A 13,360-nucleotide genomic window follows, 5' to 3' on the forward strand; every position below is an offset into this window, starting at 1 on the left:
TTGTCAATAATCCAAGGGATCCAAAGTCCCTAAACATGATGTTCCTACCCCTAGAGGAACAAGGTCAGCAAACCAACAGCTCTCAGATCAGTTCTCCACCTGAAAACACTCAAAAACAAGCAATCCTGAAATCAAAGCAGGTGCTCCACTAGGCTTCTGCGCTGAAACTCAACTCCTCCATGGTGTACCTGCGTTGCAAAGCAGGTAGAACAAAGGCCACCTGCACTGAGCGAGATGGGACAAGTGGCACACTGAGTCATTGCTCTGGAATCTCCCAAAAATGACACTTGGATCAGGGATTTCGCCTTGTGATGAGTCAGAGGCTCTGTTTCTCCAAGTGGAAGCAAGGTTCTCCAAGTGGACTCAAGAACTGAAGATCAACTGAAGAGAGAGAGGACACAAGGCAGCTACACATCAGTTGCAAGCTGACTCATCCTTTCTCAATTCATCTATATATTGAGCTCTCTCCTATGAGCTCAGGAGGCTGGAATTTTGTGCAAAGTAATGATATGTTGTTGGTTTCACTATAGAACTATTGGGTGATTGCTTGAAGGAGGTGAAGAGGAGAAATTCTTTCTGCTGGGAGGTGTTGCTGGATTGGGGCCTTCAATGGTTGTAACCTTCTCAGAACTTTACTTCTTCCATTAATAAAAGCTATTGAGGTTCTTCTATATGCACTTGTTTCAATGATGTATTGTGATGATTGTATATTTGATTTATGCTAATCCTTGAATCAGTTATGATTGCATGCTTCTTGTAGTTTCCTCCTTTGTTATTTTGCAGGATCTCATTGTAGCTGGGCCAGCAAAAGAGCAAAGAGCTAGGAGCAAGCAGCAAAGAGAAGAGATTGGAGCAAATATTAAGCGCAAGGCAACGGTTAGTGCATTTCTTCATTCTCTCTTGCTTTCATAAAGAAGTAAACCTTAAGTAGTTTTATTTACAGTTATTGCTGAGGTACTATCACCCTTAGAGTGGGATAGGGTCATCCGAACCGGATACTTTTCCCTACAACAGTAAGGCTATTCCATGAAAGTATTGATGAAAGTGCAACATGAATGGTGTAGCATAGTGATAATGAAGTGCAGCTTGATGATTACAACATAGTGATGATGAATGGTGCAGCATAGTGTAACATGACAATGGTGCAACATAGTGCAGCATGGTGCAACATAGTGATGATGAAGTGCAGCATGATGGGTGTAGCGCAATGATGATTGTATGCAGTATGATGAGTGAAACATAGTGTAATGAAGTGCAGCACAGTGATGGGTGCAACTCAGTGATGGGAGAAACACAGTGATGAGAACAACTCAGTGATGGGTGCAGCATGGTAATGGAATCACCTTGGAGAATCAGTTGAAGTAGTATGCCTTCACTTGAGTTCAAATGAGCTACCTCATGTGTTATCTTCTTAGTGAAGATCTCTTGTCTTATTTTGTTAAGTCAAAATGTTGACTTATGATGTATATGTACTATCTCTTTCTCTCTGCTGAACTATTGAAGAACATAAGATGCTTTGATCAAGGGTCTCCCCACATTGGGGTTTGTCCCTAGTTGGCACCACATCTTGTGTCTTCTTGTCTTGGCTTGTTTTTTGTGATTTATGTTTATGTTATATCTGCATTTTACTATCATGCTAAATGTGATTGCTAATCTAGAATTGATATTGAGCTAATATGGAAAATTGAAGTAAATTTGCTCTCAGCATAGAACATACCTAAAATTAATAGGTACAACTTGCCAGAGAGGAGTAGAAGGTTTCAAAATAGGGTGGAGGATGCCATAAAGAGCTGTAGAAACACACAGGTAGGAGAAAACATGTCGAAAGCAATTTGGACAAATGGAAAATTTCCATTGGTTAGAGGGACAAACACATGGGAATATTTTATTGGTTAGAAGGGTGAAATTTAAGCTTTCCCATTGGCCAGGGGTGAACAATGTTTGCCCACCCCAAGCCAACAAAGAGAACGCCTATCAGCGTAATTATGTAAGAACATGTACAAAGTTATTTTCAAAATTACTAAATTTAGATGTAAATTAAAATGTATGGTTTTTATTTTTTGATGGCTCTAAGTTGAGTTCATGAGCAAGGTCTAGATGCACTCTTAGAGATCTTAAAGGATACAAATATTTGATGTCTTGTCGCTTGTATTTCCCATGCACAAATAATGTCACTAAGTATGAGGCTTTGATACAATGCCTTAAAAAAGTGATAGATTTGGATGTTAAATAGCTCCAACTAATAAGGATTTACAAATAGTTATCAAACATTTAGGAAATTCAATTCATTGTATTTTAATCACCTTAAGAATTATAGAGATGAGGCATGGTTTATTATTTCTAATTTTGAAACATTCAATATTAATTATGTACATTGAAGTCAAAATGCAAATGCAAATTTACTTTCAAACACAACTCCTATATTTATACCATTGGGAAACTTTTCTATGGACATGTTTTCTAATGAACAATTTTCCAGACCTTCTATACCAAACAATATTACAAACTAGATATTTTTTGATGATGATGCCCCTATTTTAGAATTCCTCACATAGGGAGATACTTTTAGGGGATCAACCATTGATGAAAATTGACATTGTGATCAACAAATTAATACATTTCCTCTAGATGCAAAACCAAAGAGTGAGAACTTATTTCTTAAATATGTGGTTTGAATCTCTGTAACAAATAATACCTACATTTTTTCATTTCCTTAAGGAATTATAAAGACTTTTTTCTCGTAGAATTACACTGATTCAAAGACCCATGACACTAAAATCATTCAGGATGTGATATCATTCAAGAAATATATAATCCTATTCAACAAACATTCTTAGATATGTATTCAACAATATAATAACAAATGAAAATGAATATAAGAGGAAAAATATTTTTTATCATTCATCATTCCCTATGGGTATCCAATATGGTCCCTGTTAGGAATAAGAATGGAGAAATCGAGATTTTCATTGATTTCAAAAATATCAATAAAGCATTAGATAAATATAACTACCTTGTTCCAACCGTGGAACACATCCTCTAGTGTATTTTAGGTTCTAAAATTTTGTCTATGTTGGATGATTTTTCTAACACCCCAACTCCAACCCCTCGATTGTAAATAACATGTTGTTAAGTTATGGTATGTTCTATGCTTATAACAGTTTACTTCTTTTTCTTATTATATTCCACAGATTAGCAATCACATATGCATAAAGTAAAGTGCAGATAGAACATTAAACGATTGACAGAAAACAAGCCAAGACAAGAGACACAAGATGTGGCAGCTAGCCAAGGACAAACCCCACAATGTGTGAGGAAACCCTTTGATCAAATCTTCTTTTATCTTCAATAATTCAGCAGAGAGAAATAGTACAATAAATCTGATTCATATCAGCAGTAGCAAACCCTAGATCAGCAGCATCAGCATTAGCGGCTTCATTATCAAACTAGGGTAGACGATATCTCACAAACCGACCGTCGGATTGACTTCATTCCACCACCAAAAGTTTCAGCTTCCAGAGGAGGTTTAGATGAACCTACAGTGTAGTTCAGATGAGGAGATCTTCTAGGCCACACAGGTCAATCTTTACTTCCGCAGTTCCAGCTTCAGTTTCAGCAGTTTTCGGCTTCAAACTAGGGCAGTCGATATCTTGCAAACCATTCGTCAGATTGACTTCATTCCACCACCAAAAGTTGCGGCCTTTAGAGGAGGTTCAGATGAACCTACAACGCAGTTCCAAAGAGGAGATTTTCTAGTCCATGTAAGTCAATCTTTACTTCTGCAGTTTCAGCTTTAGTTTTAGCAGTTTCCGGCTTCAAACTAGGGCAGTCGATATCTTGCAAACTGTTCGTCACATTGACTTCATTCCACCACCAAAAGTTGCAGATTTCAGAGGAGGTTCAGATGAACCTACAACGCAGTTCCAAAGAGGAGATCTTCTAGGCCACACAAGTCAATCTCTATTTCTTTAGTTGTAGCTTCAAATTCAATAGCTTCCGCCTTCACATGTGTGAAAGAGAGACCCATTTCAGCGCAATAGAGAAGAGACTCATTTCTGCGTAGTAGAGAGAGAGAGAGATGTGATGAGATGAGTGAGTTGAAATGAGGAAAATTCCTCTTATAGTTATACACAACGTTGGTGGATGAATAGATGCGACTGTTGGGCTTCTGAGCCTACATGAGTTGTAGGTCGGCTTGATAATAATTCCATAATCAAAATAAATTCATATCTCCATGAATACTTATCGGAATCAGATGATCTTTATATCAATCCTACACCTCTCGATGAGAGGAATCTAATAAAAATATTATCAACCATGAATAAGATGACCCACATGAATTTTTGCCCTGGTTGCCAATTTTAACACTCCCTCTCAACCAGGGAGAACTTCATCTACAATTTGTCTATCGGTCGTTACTATTCATCAATCAAATGCACTGCCCTGTACAGCCTGACCCTTGCCCTGCTTTGCTCTATTCTACCTACTTTGCTTTGTCTTTTTCTGCCCTGTACTGATCAGTATTGTTTTTCTCTGTTATGCTCTACTCTTGCATTGTTCTATTCTGCTCTGCTTTTGTCCGAATTATGAAGAAGAAGAAATGATCGAGGATGTATCATACTGACTCAAAGTCAGTCTCAGAGTATGTACCACTGGTCCCAGACCAGTCTCAACCAACCCGAAGTTAGCGTCATAGTGAGTACAACTCCACTGGTCCTAGAGCAGTATCATCCTCCATTGACTCAAACTCAGTCTCAGAGTGCGTACCACTGGTCCTAGACTAGTCTCAGCCGACCCAAAGTCAGCTTCATAGTAAGTACCACTCCTACCACTGGTCCCAGACCAGTCTCGCTCAGAGAGTGTACCACTGGTCCTAGACCAGTCTCAACTGACCCGAAGTCAGCATCATAGTATGTACCACTCTCACTGGTCCCAGACCAGTACTGCACTGACACGAAGTCAGTCTCGGAGTATGTACCACTAGTCCCAGACCAGTCTCAACCGACCCGAAGTTAGCGTCATAATATGGTACAACTCCTACCACTAGTTCCAGACCAGTATCACAGTCTCAGAGAGTGTACCACTGGTCCCAGACCAGTCCCAACCGACCCGAAGTCAGCGTCATAGTATGTACCACTCTCACTGGTCCCAGACCAGTATTGCACTGACACGAAGTCAGTCTTGGAGTATGTACCACTGGTCCCAGACCAGTCTCAACCGACCCGAAGTCAGCGTCATAGTATGGTAAAACTCCTACCACTAGTCCTAGACCAGTATCACAGTCTCAGAGAGTGTACAACTGGTCCCAGACCAGTCTCAGCCAACCTGAAGTCAGCGTCATAGTATGTACCACTCTCACTGGTCCCAGACCAGTACTGCACTGACACGAAGTCAGTCTCGGAGTATGTACCACTAGTCCCAGATCAGTGGAGGTCATCCTAGCATAGGGAGTATGATAGATACAATGATGCATCCATCGGTACTACTATGGTCCCTAACTTCATTTCCCTGCTCATTGATCAGATGAGAGGTACTTCCCATGAGTCCCAAACTGCATGGGTAGGATGCCTCGACAGGAGAACTAATCAATCCTATCCTCATAGGAGAACACATCAATCCTGATACAATCGCCATGGAGAACACATCAATCCAGGCCTCACAGGAGAATTAATCATCTTGCTACACAAGAGAGCGAATCATCCTGTTCCATAAGAGAGTGAATCATCTTGTCCCATAAGAGAGCAAATCATCTTGTTCCAGTGCGCACCACCAAGGGAGGGTGAGTTACCCTGTGGTCGTATGTTGCTCCAGTAATATCCGCAAGCCCTCAGAGCTACTAGAGCTCAATGTATGCAACATGCAGGACCCTTGTACAAGGGTTTCTTGCCGACTCCAAGTCATTTGGGAAAATCACAGATTAGATCTTTCCTCGGGGCTTTGACAAGGTGTATCAACCTGTACATCATCTTAATGCGATGGAGCCTCCTTGCTCATCAACTTAACATATCCCAGATGATATCTATCTGCTGGAGCAATCAACGAATACGATATTCCTCAATAATCGAATCCCACCTCTGGTTGTTATAGAGAATCACAGTGGTATCCAATGTAAATCCAAACAGCTCACTGAAGAGGTTTCGCAACCAGAATGCCTCACACGAGGTCATGCTAGCAACAATATATCCTACTTCAGCGGTGCTCAAAGCCACCGACTTCTACTTCCTACTCATCTAGGATATCGAAGCAGATCCCAAGGTGAAACAGCACCCAGAAGTGCTCTTACGGTCCACCACACTGCCTGCCCAACCAACATTAGTATATCCAAGTAGTCTCACATCTCCGACAGTGTATCTTAATCCATGATATATTGTGTCCTAAAGACATCTCAGAAGATTCCTAGCATCAATGCAGTGAGGCTCAACCAAATATGAGCTCACAGTGTTAACTACAAAGCATATGTTCGGATGGAGGTTCACCAAGAACATCAATGCGAATGAGTTTTTGAAACTCAGAGGCATTTCCCAAGTCTGGTCCGACATCACTACCATATAACTTCTAAAAGTTAAGATCCTCGAGGTAGTCACAGGCTTGCAGTCCATCATACCAAATCTTTCCAATATCTTTACCACATATTTTCCTTGAGATAGGAAAATTTCCCTTGGCTTCTGCCATACTTCAAGTCCGTGGTCCTTTATTTCAAATTCAGAAGCCAGCTCCCTCTTACATTTGTGAATGAGAGGGTCTGCACCTATTAGAAAGAGGTCATCCACATACAACACCAATATGAGAGGCTTGTCATTTTCAACCTTAAAGTAAAGGTTAGGATCGGCTTCACTCCTAGTGAATCCCAGCTTCATCAAGTAGCTATCGATCCTCTCATACCATGCTCAGGGTGCTTGCTTCAGCCCATAGAGAGCCTTCTTCAACCTGCATACATGAGATTTTCAATCATAAATCTCAAATCCTTCAGGTTACTCCACATAGACCTCTTCTTTGATAGAACCATGCAAGAACGCAGCCTTGACATCCATCTGATGTAGGTTCCATCCTTGTGAAGCCACAAGGGCTATGGTCAAGCGCATGGTCGTATATCTGGAAACAGGTGCAAATATCATAGTCTATACCTTCCTTCTGGGATAAACCACGAGCAACAAAATGAACCTTATACTTTTCCATACTTCCATTTGCTGCATGCTTTATCTTGTAAAGCCATTTTGAAGTAACAATTGTCTTGTCCAGGGTATGGGAACTACTTCCCAGACATCATTCTCCATAATAGACTCATATTCTATGGTCATAGCACCCTTCCATAGTTAATGCTTGATGACATCTAAGAATGATGAAGGCTCATTTTGTATGATCTTGCTCATGATGGTCAGGTATCCCTGATACCTGTTAAGTTTCTTACTTTGACGGAAGGTTCCTCAGGGTGCAACATGTCCTTCAGCATCATCAAGTATCCCCCTAAGCCATGAATGCCTCTTCCTAGATGAGGAAGGCTCATGTGGATGAGAATAAATCAAATCCATGGGTTCTTCTACATCAGGCATTGATTCATCATCCTTTTCTTTCGGTTCCCTGGAGTCGGCTTCTTGAGAGCTCCTCAAAGTCAGAAGATTGTTCACCTTGTGGTGAACTTTTCTTCAGGAGTCTAGGAACCCAATGCTTGATGAGGGCATCGATTTTGTACATATACGGCGGTGATTGTAGTTTCAACCTGTAGAAACTTCGGAAGTCTTTGATCGTGTAGCATGGCCCGGACAGCTTCCATCATTGTGCGGTTCTTCCTTCCCACCACACCATTCTGCTCAGGAGTATGTGGTGTAGTAGTCTCCCTCTTAATGCCAACTTCAGGTATGCCTGAGTGAACCAATTGTAATATATTGGAGGTCTTGCTTTGGCTTGAGGGGAATGGTCCCCTTTTGAGCTTTCCTTTGGCACATCCTGGACATACACCTTCTTTCTCTACTCAGAATTCGGGCATCCCTGTCACCATTTGTCTTACACCGAGTATAGCTTTATAATGAAGGGGGGCAAACCTCTAATGCTAAAGTTCAGACTCAAGAGATGTGTCATAAGACATGACACCTAGCAGACTTTCCATTGCTAAAGGTTACCTTGTAGCCTTTGTCATCCGTTGCCAAGATGGACACTAGGTTCTTTTTGAGGTCAGGTGCATTTAATACATCCTGGAATTTCTAGCCTTCTTGAATGCTTGTCCTCTTCCTTGATTCCCAGCTCTCCTCTTACCTTTGTTGTTGAATTTTTCATTCCTTTGATTGCCATCAGAGGGATTTCTAGTTGCACCACTGCATACTGTACCATGCTGCTCTAATCATGATTATCATCATGCTGCCCATGTCCATGATTTTATCCATCATAATGCTGCTCAAACTAGTGTACATCATCATCATGCCGTCCTATATGTCCATGATCTCATGTTGCCCTTTATGTCCATGATCTCATTCATCATGATGCTCATGATCTCATACATAGTGACTTGCTTTATCGCAAATGTAACATCATCATTTTCTTCTAGCCTTAGGTCCAACCTTTCCTTTTGATTTTGTCTCGGAATTATTTCTTTTCTTAGCATGAGAAGAAAAGGCAATAGGAGGACCTTTAGGCATGGGCATTTCTTGCACTTCTTCCCTTATTTCTTCTTGAATGGATCTAGCCATTAATTCCTTGAAACCAGGAATTACATTATAGTTCAGAAGAGTAGTCCTGGACACGTACCATTCGGATGGTAATCCAGTCTATCATAGATTTCCTTAGACGTGTACAGTTCAGAGATGTAGGCCACCAAGTGCTTGTCGATAGAGTCCCGGATGATCTTCTATTGTTTTGACTTCTCCATTTTTCCATTTGTTCCAGGCAACAGCGGATGCATTTGATGGAGGCTCAACAATATTGCCTCTCACACGATCCAACACTCCTTAATTCTCAAGGGTTAGATCGATAGACATCTTCCATCCATGATAGTCATCTTTCTCACGGAGTTTGTCTTTGGTAGGAAAGAGTGTTGAGGACCCCATAGTTCTTTTAGGATAGCCTTGCCAATCTTCTCTTCGATGATTGCTCTTAATCTTGCTTGGGCTTTGTCTTCACCTCAGCTCTGATACCATGTTAAGTTATGGTATGTTCTATCCTTATAACAGTTTACTTCTTTTTCTTATTATATTCCACAGATTAGCAATCACATATACATAAAGTAAAGTGCAGATAGAACATTAAATGATCTACAGAAAACAAGCCAAGACAAGAGACACAAGATGTGGCGGCTAGCCAGGGACAAACCCCACAATGTGTGGGGAAACCCTTTGATCAAATCTTCTTTTATCTTCAATAATTCAGCAGAGAGAAATAGTACAATAAATCTGATTCATATCAGCAGTAGCAAACCCTAGATCAGCAACATCAGCATTAGCGGCTTCATTATCAAACTAGGGCAGACGATATCTCACAAACCGACCGTCGGATTGACTTCATTCCACCACCAAAAGTTTCGGCTTCCAGAGGAGGTTCAAATGAACCTATAGCTCAGTTTAGATGAGGAGATCTTCTATGCAACGTAGGTCAATCTTTACTTCTGCAGTTGCAGCTTCAGTTTCAGCAGTTTCCGGCTTCAAACTAGGGCAGTTGATATCTTGCAAACCGTTCGTCAGATTGACTTCATTCCACCACCAAAAGTTGCGGCTTTTAGAGGAGGTTCAGATGAACCTACAGCGTAGTTCCAAAGAGGATATTTTCTAGGCCACGCAAGTCAATCTTTACTTCTGTAGTTGCAGCTTCAGTTTCAACAGTTTCCGACTTCAAACTAGGGCAGTCGATATCTTGCAAACCATTTGTCGGATTGACTTCATTCCACCACCAAAAGTTGCAGCTTTCAGAGGAGGTTCAGATGAACCTACAACACAGTTCCAAAGAGGAGATCTTCTAGGCCACACAAGTCAATCTTTACTTCTGCAGTTGCAGCTTCAAATTCAACAGCTTCCGTCTTCACATGTGTGAGAGAGAGTTCCATTTCAGCGCAGTAGAGAAGAGACTCATTTCTACGTAGTAGAGAGAGAGAGAGATGTGATGAGATGATTGAGTCCAAATGAGGAAAAGTCCTCTTATATTTATACACAGCGTTGGTGGGTGAATAGATGCGACTGTTGGGCTTCTGAGCCTACATGAGTTGTAGGTCGGCTTGATAATAATTCCATAATCAAAATAAATTCATATCTCCATGAATACTTATCAGAATCAGATGATCTTTATATCAATCCTACACCTATCGATGAGAGGAATCTAATAAAAATATTATCAACCATGAATAAGATGACCCACATGAAGTTTTGCCCTGGTTGCCAATTTTAACACATGTACATGCAAAGATTAGGCTAGTGGGGGTATCATGCCCATGTGTATGTATGTGTATATGTTTTGGGACTAGAGTATCGATGTGCATATGCTTTTATATGTTTTGAGGCTAAAAAGTCTGGTGTTGCAAATATGATATTTCATGCACACTAATAAACGCATTAGAACTGCAAACCAAATAAGATGAAAAGAGTATGGGGGATAAGACCCCATGTGCATACAAAGTGGGTTTCATATAACTTAATAATTATGATAAAAGTGCATTGGCTTCTCAAAAAATTCCATGAAATGACTTGAGGGGTGTTAGGTGTCAAAAAACAAACATGAAAATAAAAGTATGTTTGTGGGAGCTACTAAGGGTTAAAGTTGTTATGTGCTTATTTGTGCTAAAGAAAATCTAACATTCATTAGATTTCTTTCATCTTACAATGTTGTTATTAGCAATACACTTGTGTATGATAGAATGAAATCTAGCATGTGTTAGCTTTCTTTTGCTTGATAATTTGCTAAATGTAAATATAACACATGTTCGATTTTTTTCACCTTACATTGTTTTTATGTGCTTGTGTTTGAGCTATAAGGAAATTTATCATGCACTAGATTTCTTTCACAATGCAATGTTGAGGTTGGAAATTTTGTTGTTTGTGCTAGAAGGAAATATGCTAGAATTCTTTGACCTTGCAATGTTGTTATTGGAATTTTTCATGTGATTCTGTTAGAAGGAAATTTAGAACGCACTAGATTTCTTTTATTGCAATATTGTTATTGGCAATATGTTTCAGTTTGTGCTAGAAGTAAATTTAGTGTGTATTATATTTGTTTAACCCTAAAATGTTGTTATGTTCTTGTGTTTTTGCTAGAAGGAAATCTAGCACAGGTTATATTTCTTTCATCCTGTAATGTGCTTGTGTTTGTGTTAGAAAGAAATCTAGCATGCGCTAGGTTTCCTTGCCATGTAATGTTGTTGTTGTCAACATGGTTGTGTTTGTGCTAGAAGTAAATCTAGCACAAGCTAGAATTATTTCACCTTACAATGTTTGTGTCTGCGTGTGTTTATACTAGAAGAAAAATTAAAACACATAGATTTTTTTCACCTTGCAATGTTGTTATTGGCGATGTGCTTATCTTTGGGCTAGAAGGAAATTTTGCATGCACTAGATTTATTTCACAATGCAATGTTTTTGGAAATTGGGTTGCTTGTGTTAGAATCAATGTTTTAAAACTCCGACTCCAGTTCAAAAACGGCCGAGGGTCGGCTCCGACTTCAACCCTAACTTGGTATGGACTCGACCGGTTTGACTTCAATGACTCGGTAGTTGTAAAAAATACATTAAATATTTCTTTTTTCATAAAAAACATAATTTTAAAGATTTTCATTCATGTTTCCAAACACAAAGCTTTAGAATAAAGAGAGAAGACAACATATGATCAAAGTAGGATCATGAATATATCCATATCAAAATGGCACCTAGTGCACTGTCCAATACAAAGTTCATACTTAGCCACCACTGGCAGGATTCTTTTCTGCCTCAGCCTAAGGACAATCACTAGACTACAACAACAATAATACCAATTCTCTGCCCCTAATGAAATCTCAAAACCCTTGATTTAATTCTGGTCAAGCTCCAGAACAATTAGAGGTAAATATGTATTTATTAGTCCATTGCCAGAAAAATTGTCTTTTTAAAAACATTGTATCGCTCAATGCATTGTTTCAGTTTTCTAATTCATGCCACTAGGATAACCATACTTTGGCCTTGTAATTTTCAAATATTTCTGACAGTGATAGATTACTTTAGTGCTATAAATATGAAATAAACAACCCAACCATTGATATGTAGGAGGCGGAACAACTTTTGACAAATGTTCTTCAGGACTTTTGTCAAAGAGCCTAGCCGACCGAGTTGTTATCGAGCCGGCCGAGTCATTACGAAGTCGACTGAGCTGTTATCGAGTTGACCGAGTAAATGACTAGCTCGATAACAACCCGGCCAGCCATTCTGTTTCGGCCACCGATCTAACCCAGTGAGACATTGGCTCAGTCTGACTCAGCCAAGTCGAAGTTGACTCGATCGTTTTTTAAAACAATGGCTAGAAGGAATCTAGCATGTGTTTTGTTTCCTTCAGTTTGCAATTTGCTTGTGTTTGTGATAGAAATGAATCTAGCATGCACTAGACTTCTTTAGTCCTACAATGTTGTTATGTGCTTGTGTTTGTGCTAGAAGGAAATATAACATGCATTATATTTCTTTCAAATTGAAATTTGCTTGTGTTTGTGTTGGAAATTTTTTTAGCACGGGCTAGATTTTTGATACCCTACAATGTTGTTGTTGGCAGCGTGCTTGTATTTGTGGTAGACATAATCTAGCACTTGCTAGATTTCTCACTCTACATTGTTGCTATGTATTTGTGTTTGTGCTAACAGGAAATCTAACACACGTTAGATAGATTTTATTTTACCTTGCAATGTTGTTATTGATAACATATTTTTGTTTGGGCTAAAAGGAAATCTAGCTTGTGCTAGATTTGTTTTGTCCTGTAATGTTGTCATTGGAAATATTTATATGTTTGTTTTATAGGTAAATATAACGCAAACTAAATTTTTCTCACCCTACAATGTTGTTATGTGATTATGTTTGCATTAGAAGGAAATATACTATGCATTATATTTCTTTCACCTTGTAATGTTGTTATTTGCAATGTGCTTGTGTTTTTGATAGGAGGAAATCTAGCATGTGTTAGATTTGTTTTGTCTGGTAATGTTGTTGTTGGCAATATGTTTGTGAATTTGTACTAGAAGGAAATCTAGTACGTGTTATATTTTTTTCACAATGCAATATTATTTTTGACAATACAGTTATTTGTGCTAGAAGGAAATCAAATGCCTTGCATTGTTTTTATTTTGCAATGTGTTTCTGTCTATGCTAGAAGGAAATTTAGCATGCAATAGATTTCTTTTTTTCTTGCAGTGTTGTTGTTGACAATATACTTG

Source organism: Pinus tabuliformis, chromosome 7 (assembly GCF_031772625.1).
Source record: "Pinus tabuliformis cultivar Carrire ecotype Pingquan chromosome 7, CPIR1, whole genome shotgun sequence".
Lineage (NCBI taxonomy): Eukaryota > Viridiplantae > Streptophyta > Pinopsida > Pinales > Pinaceae > Pinus > Pinus tabuliformis.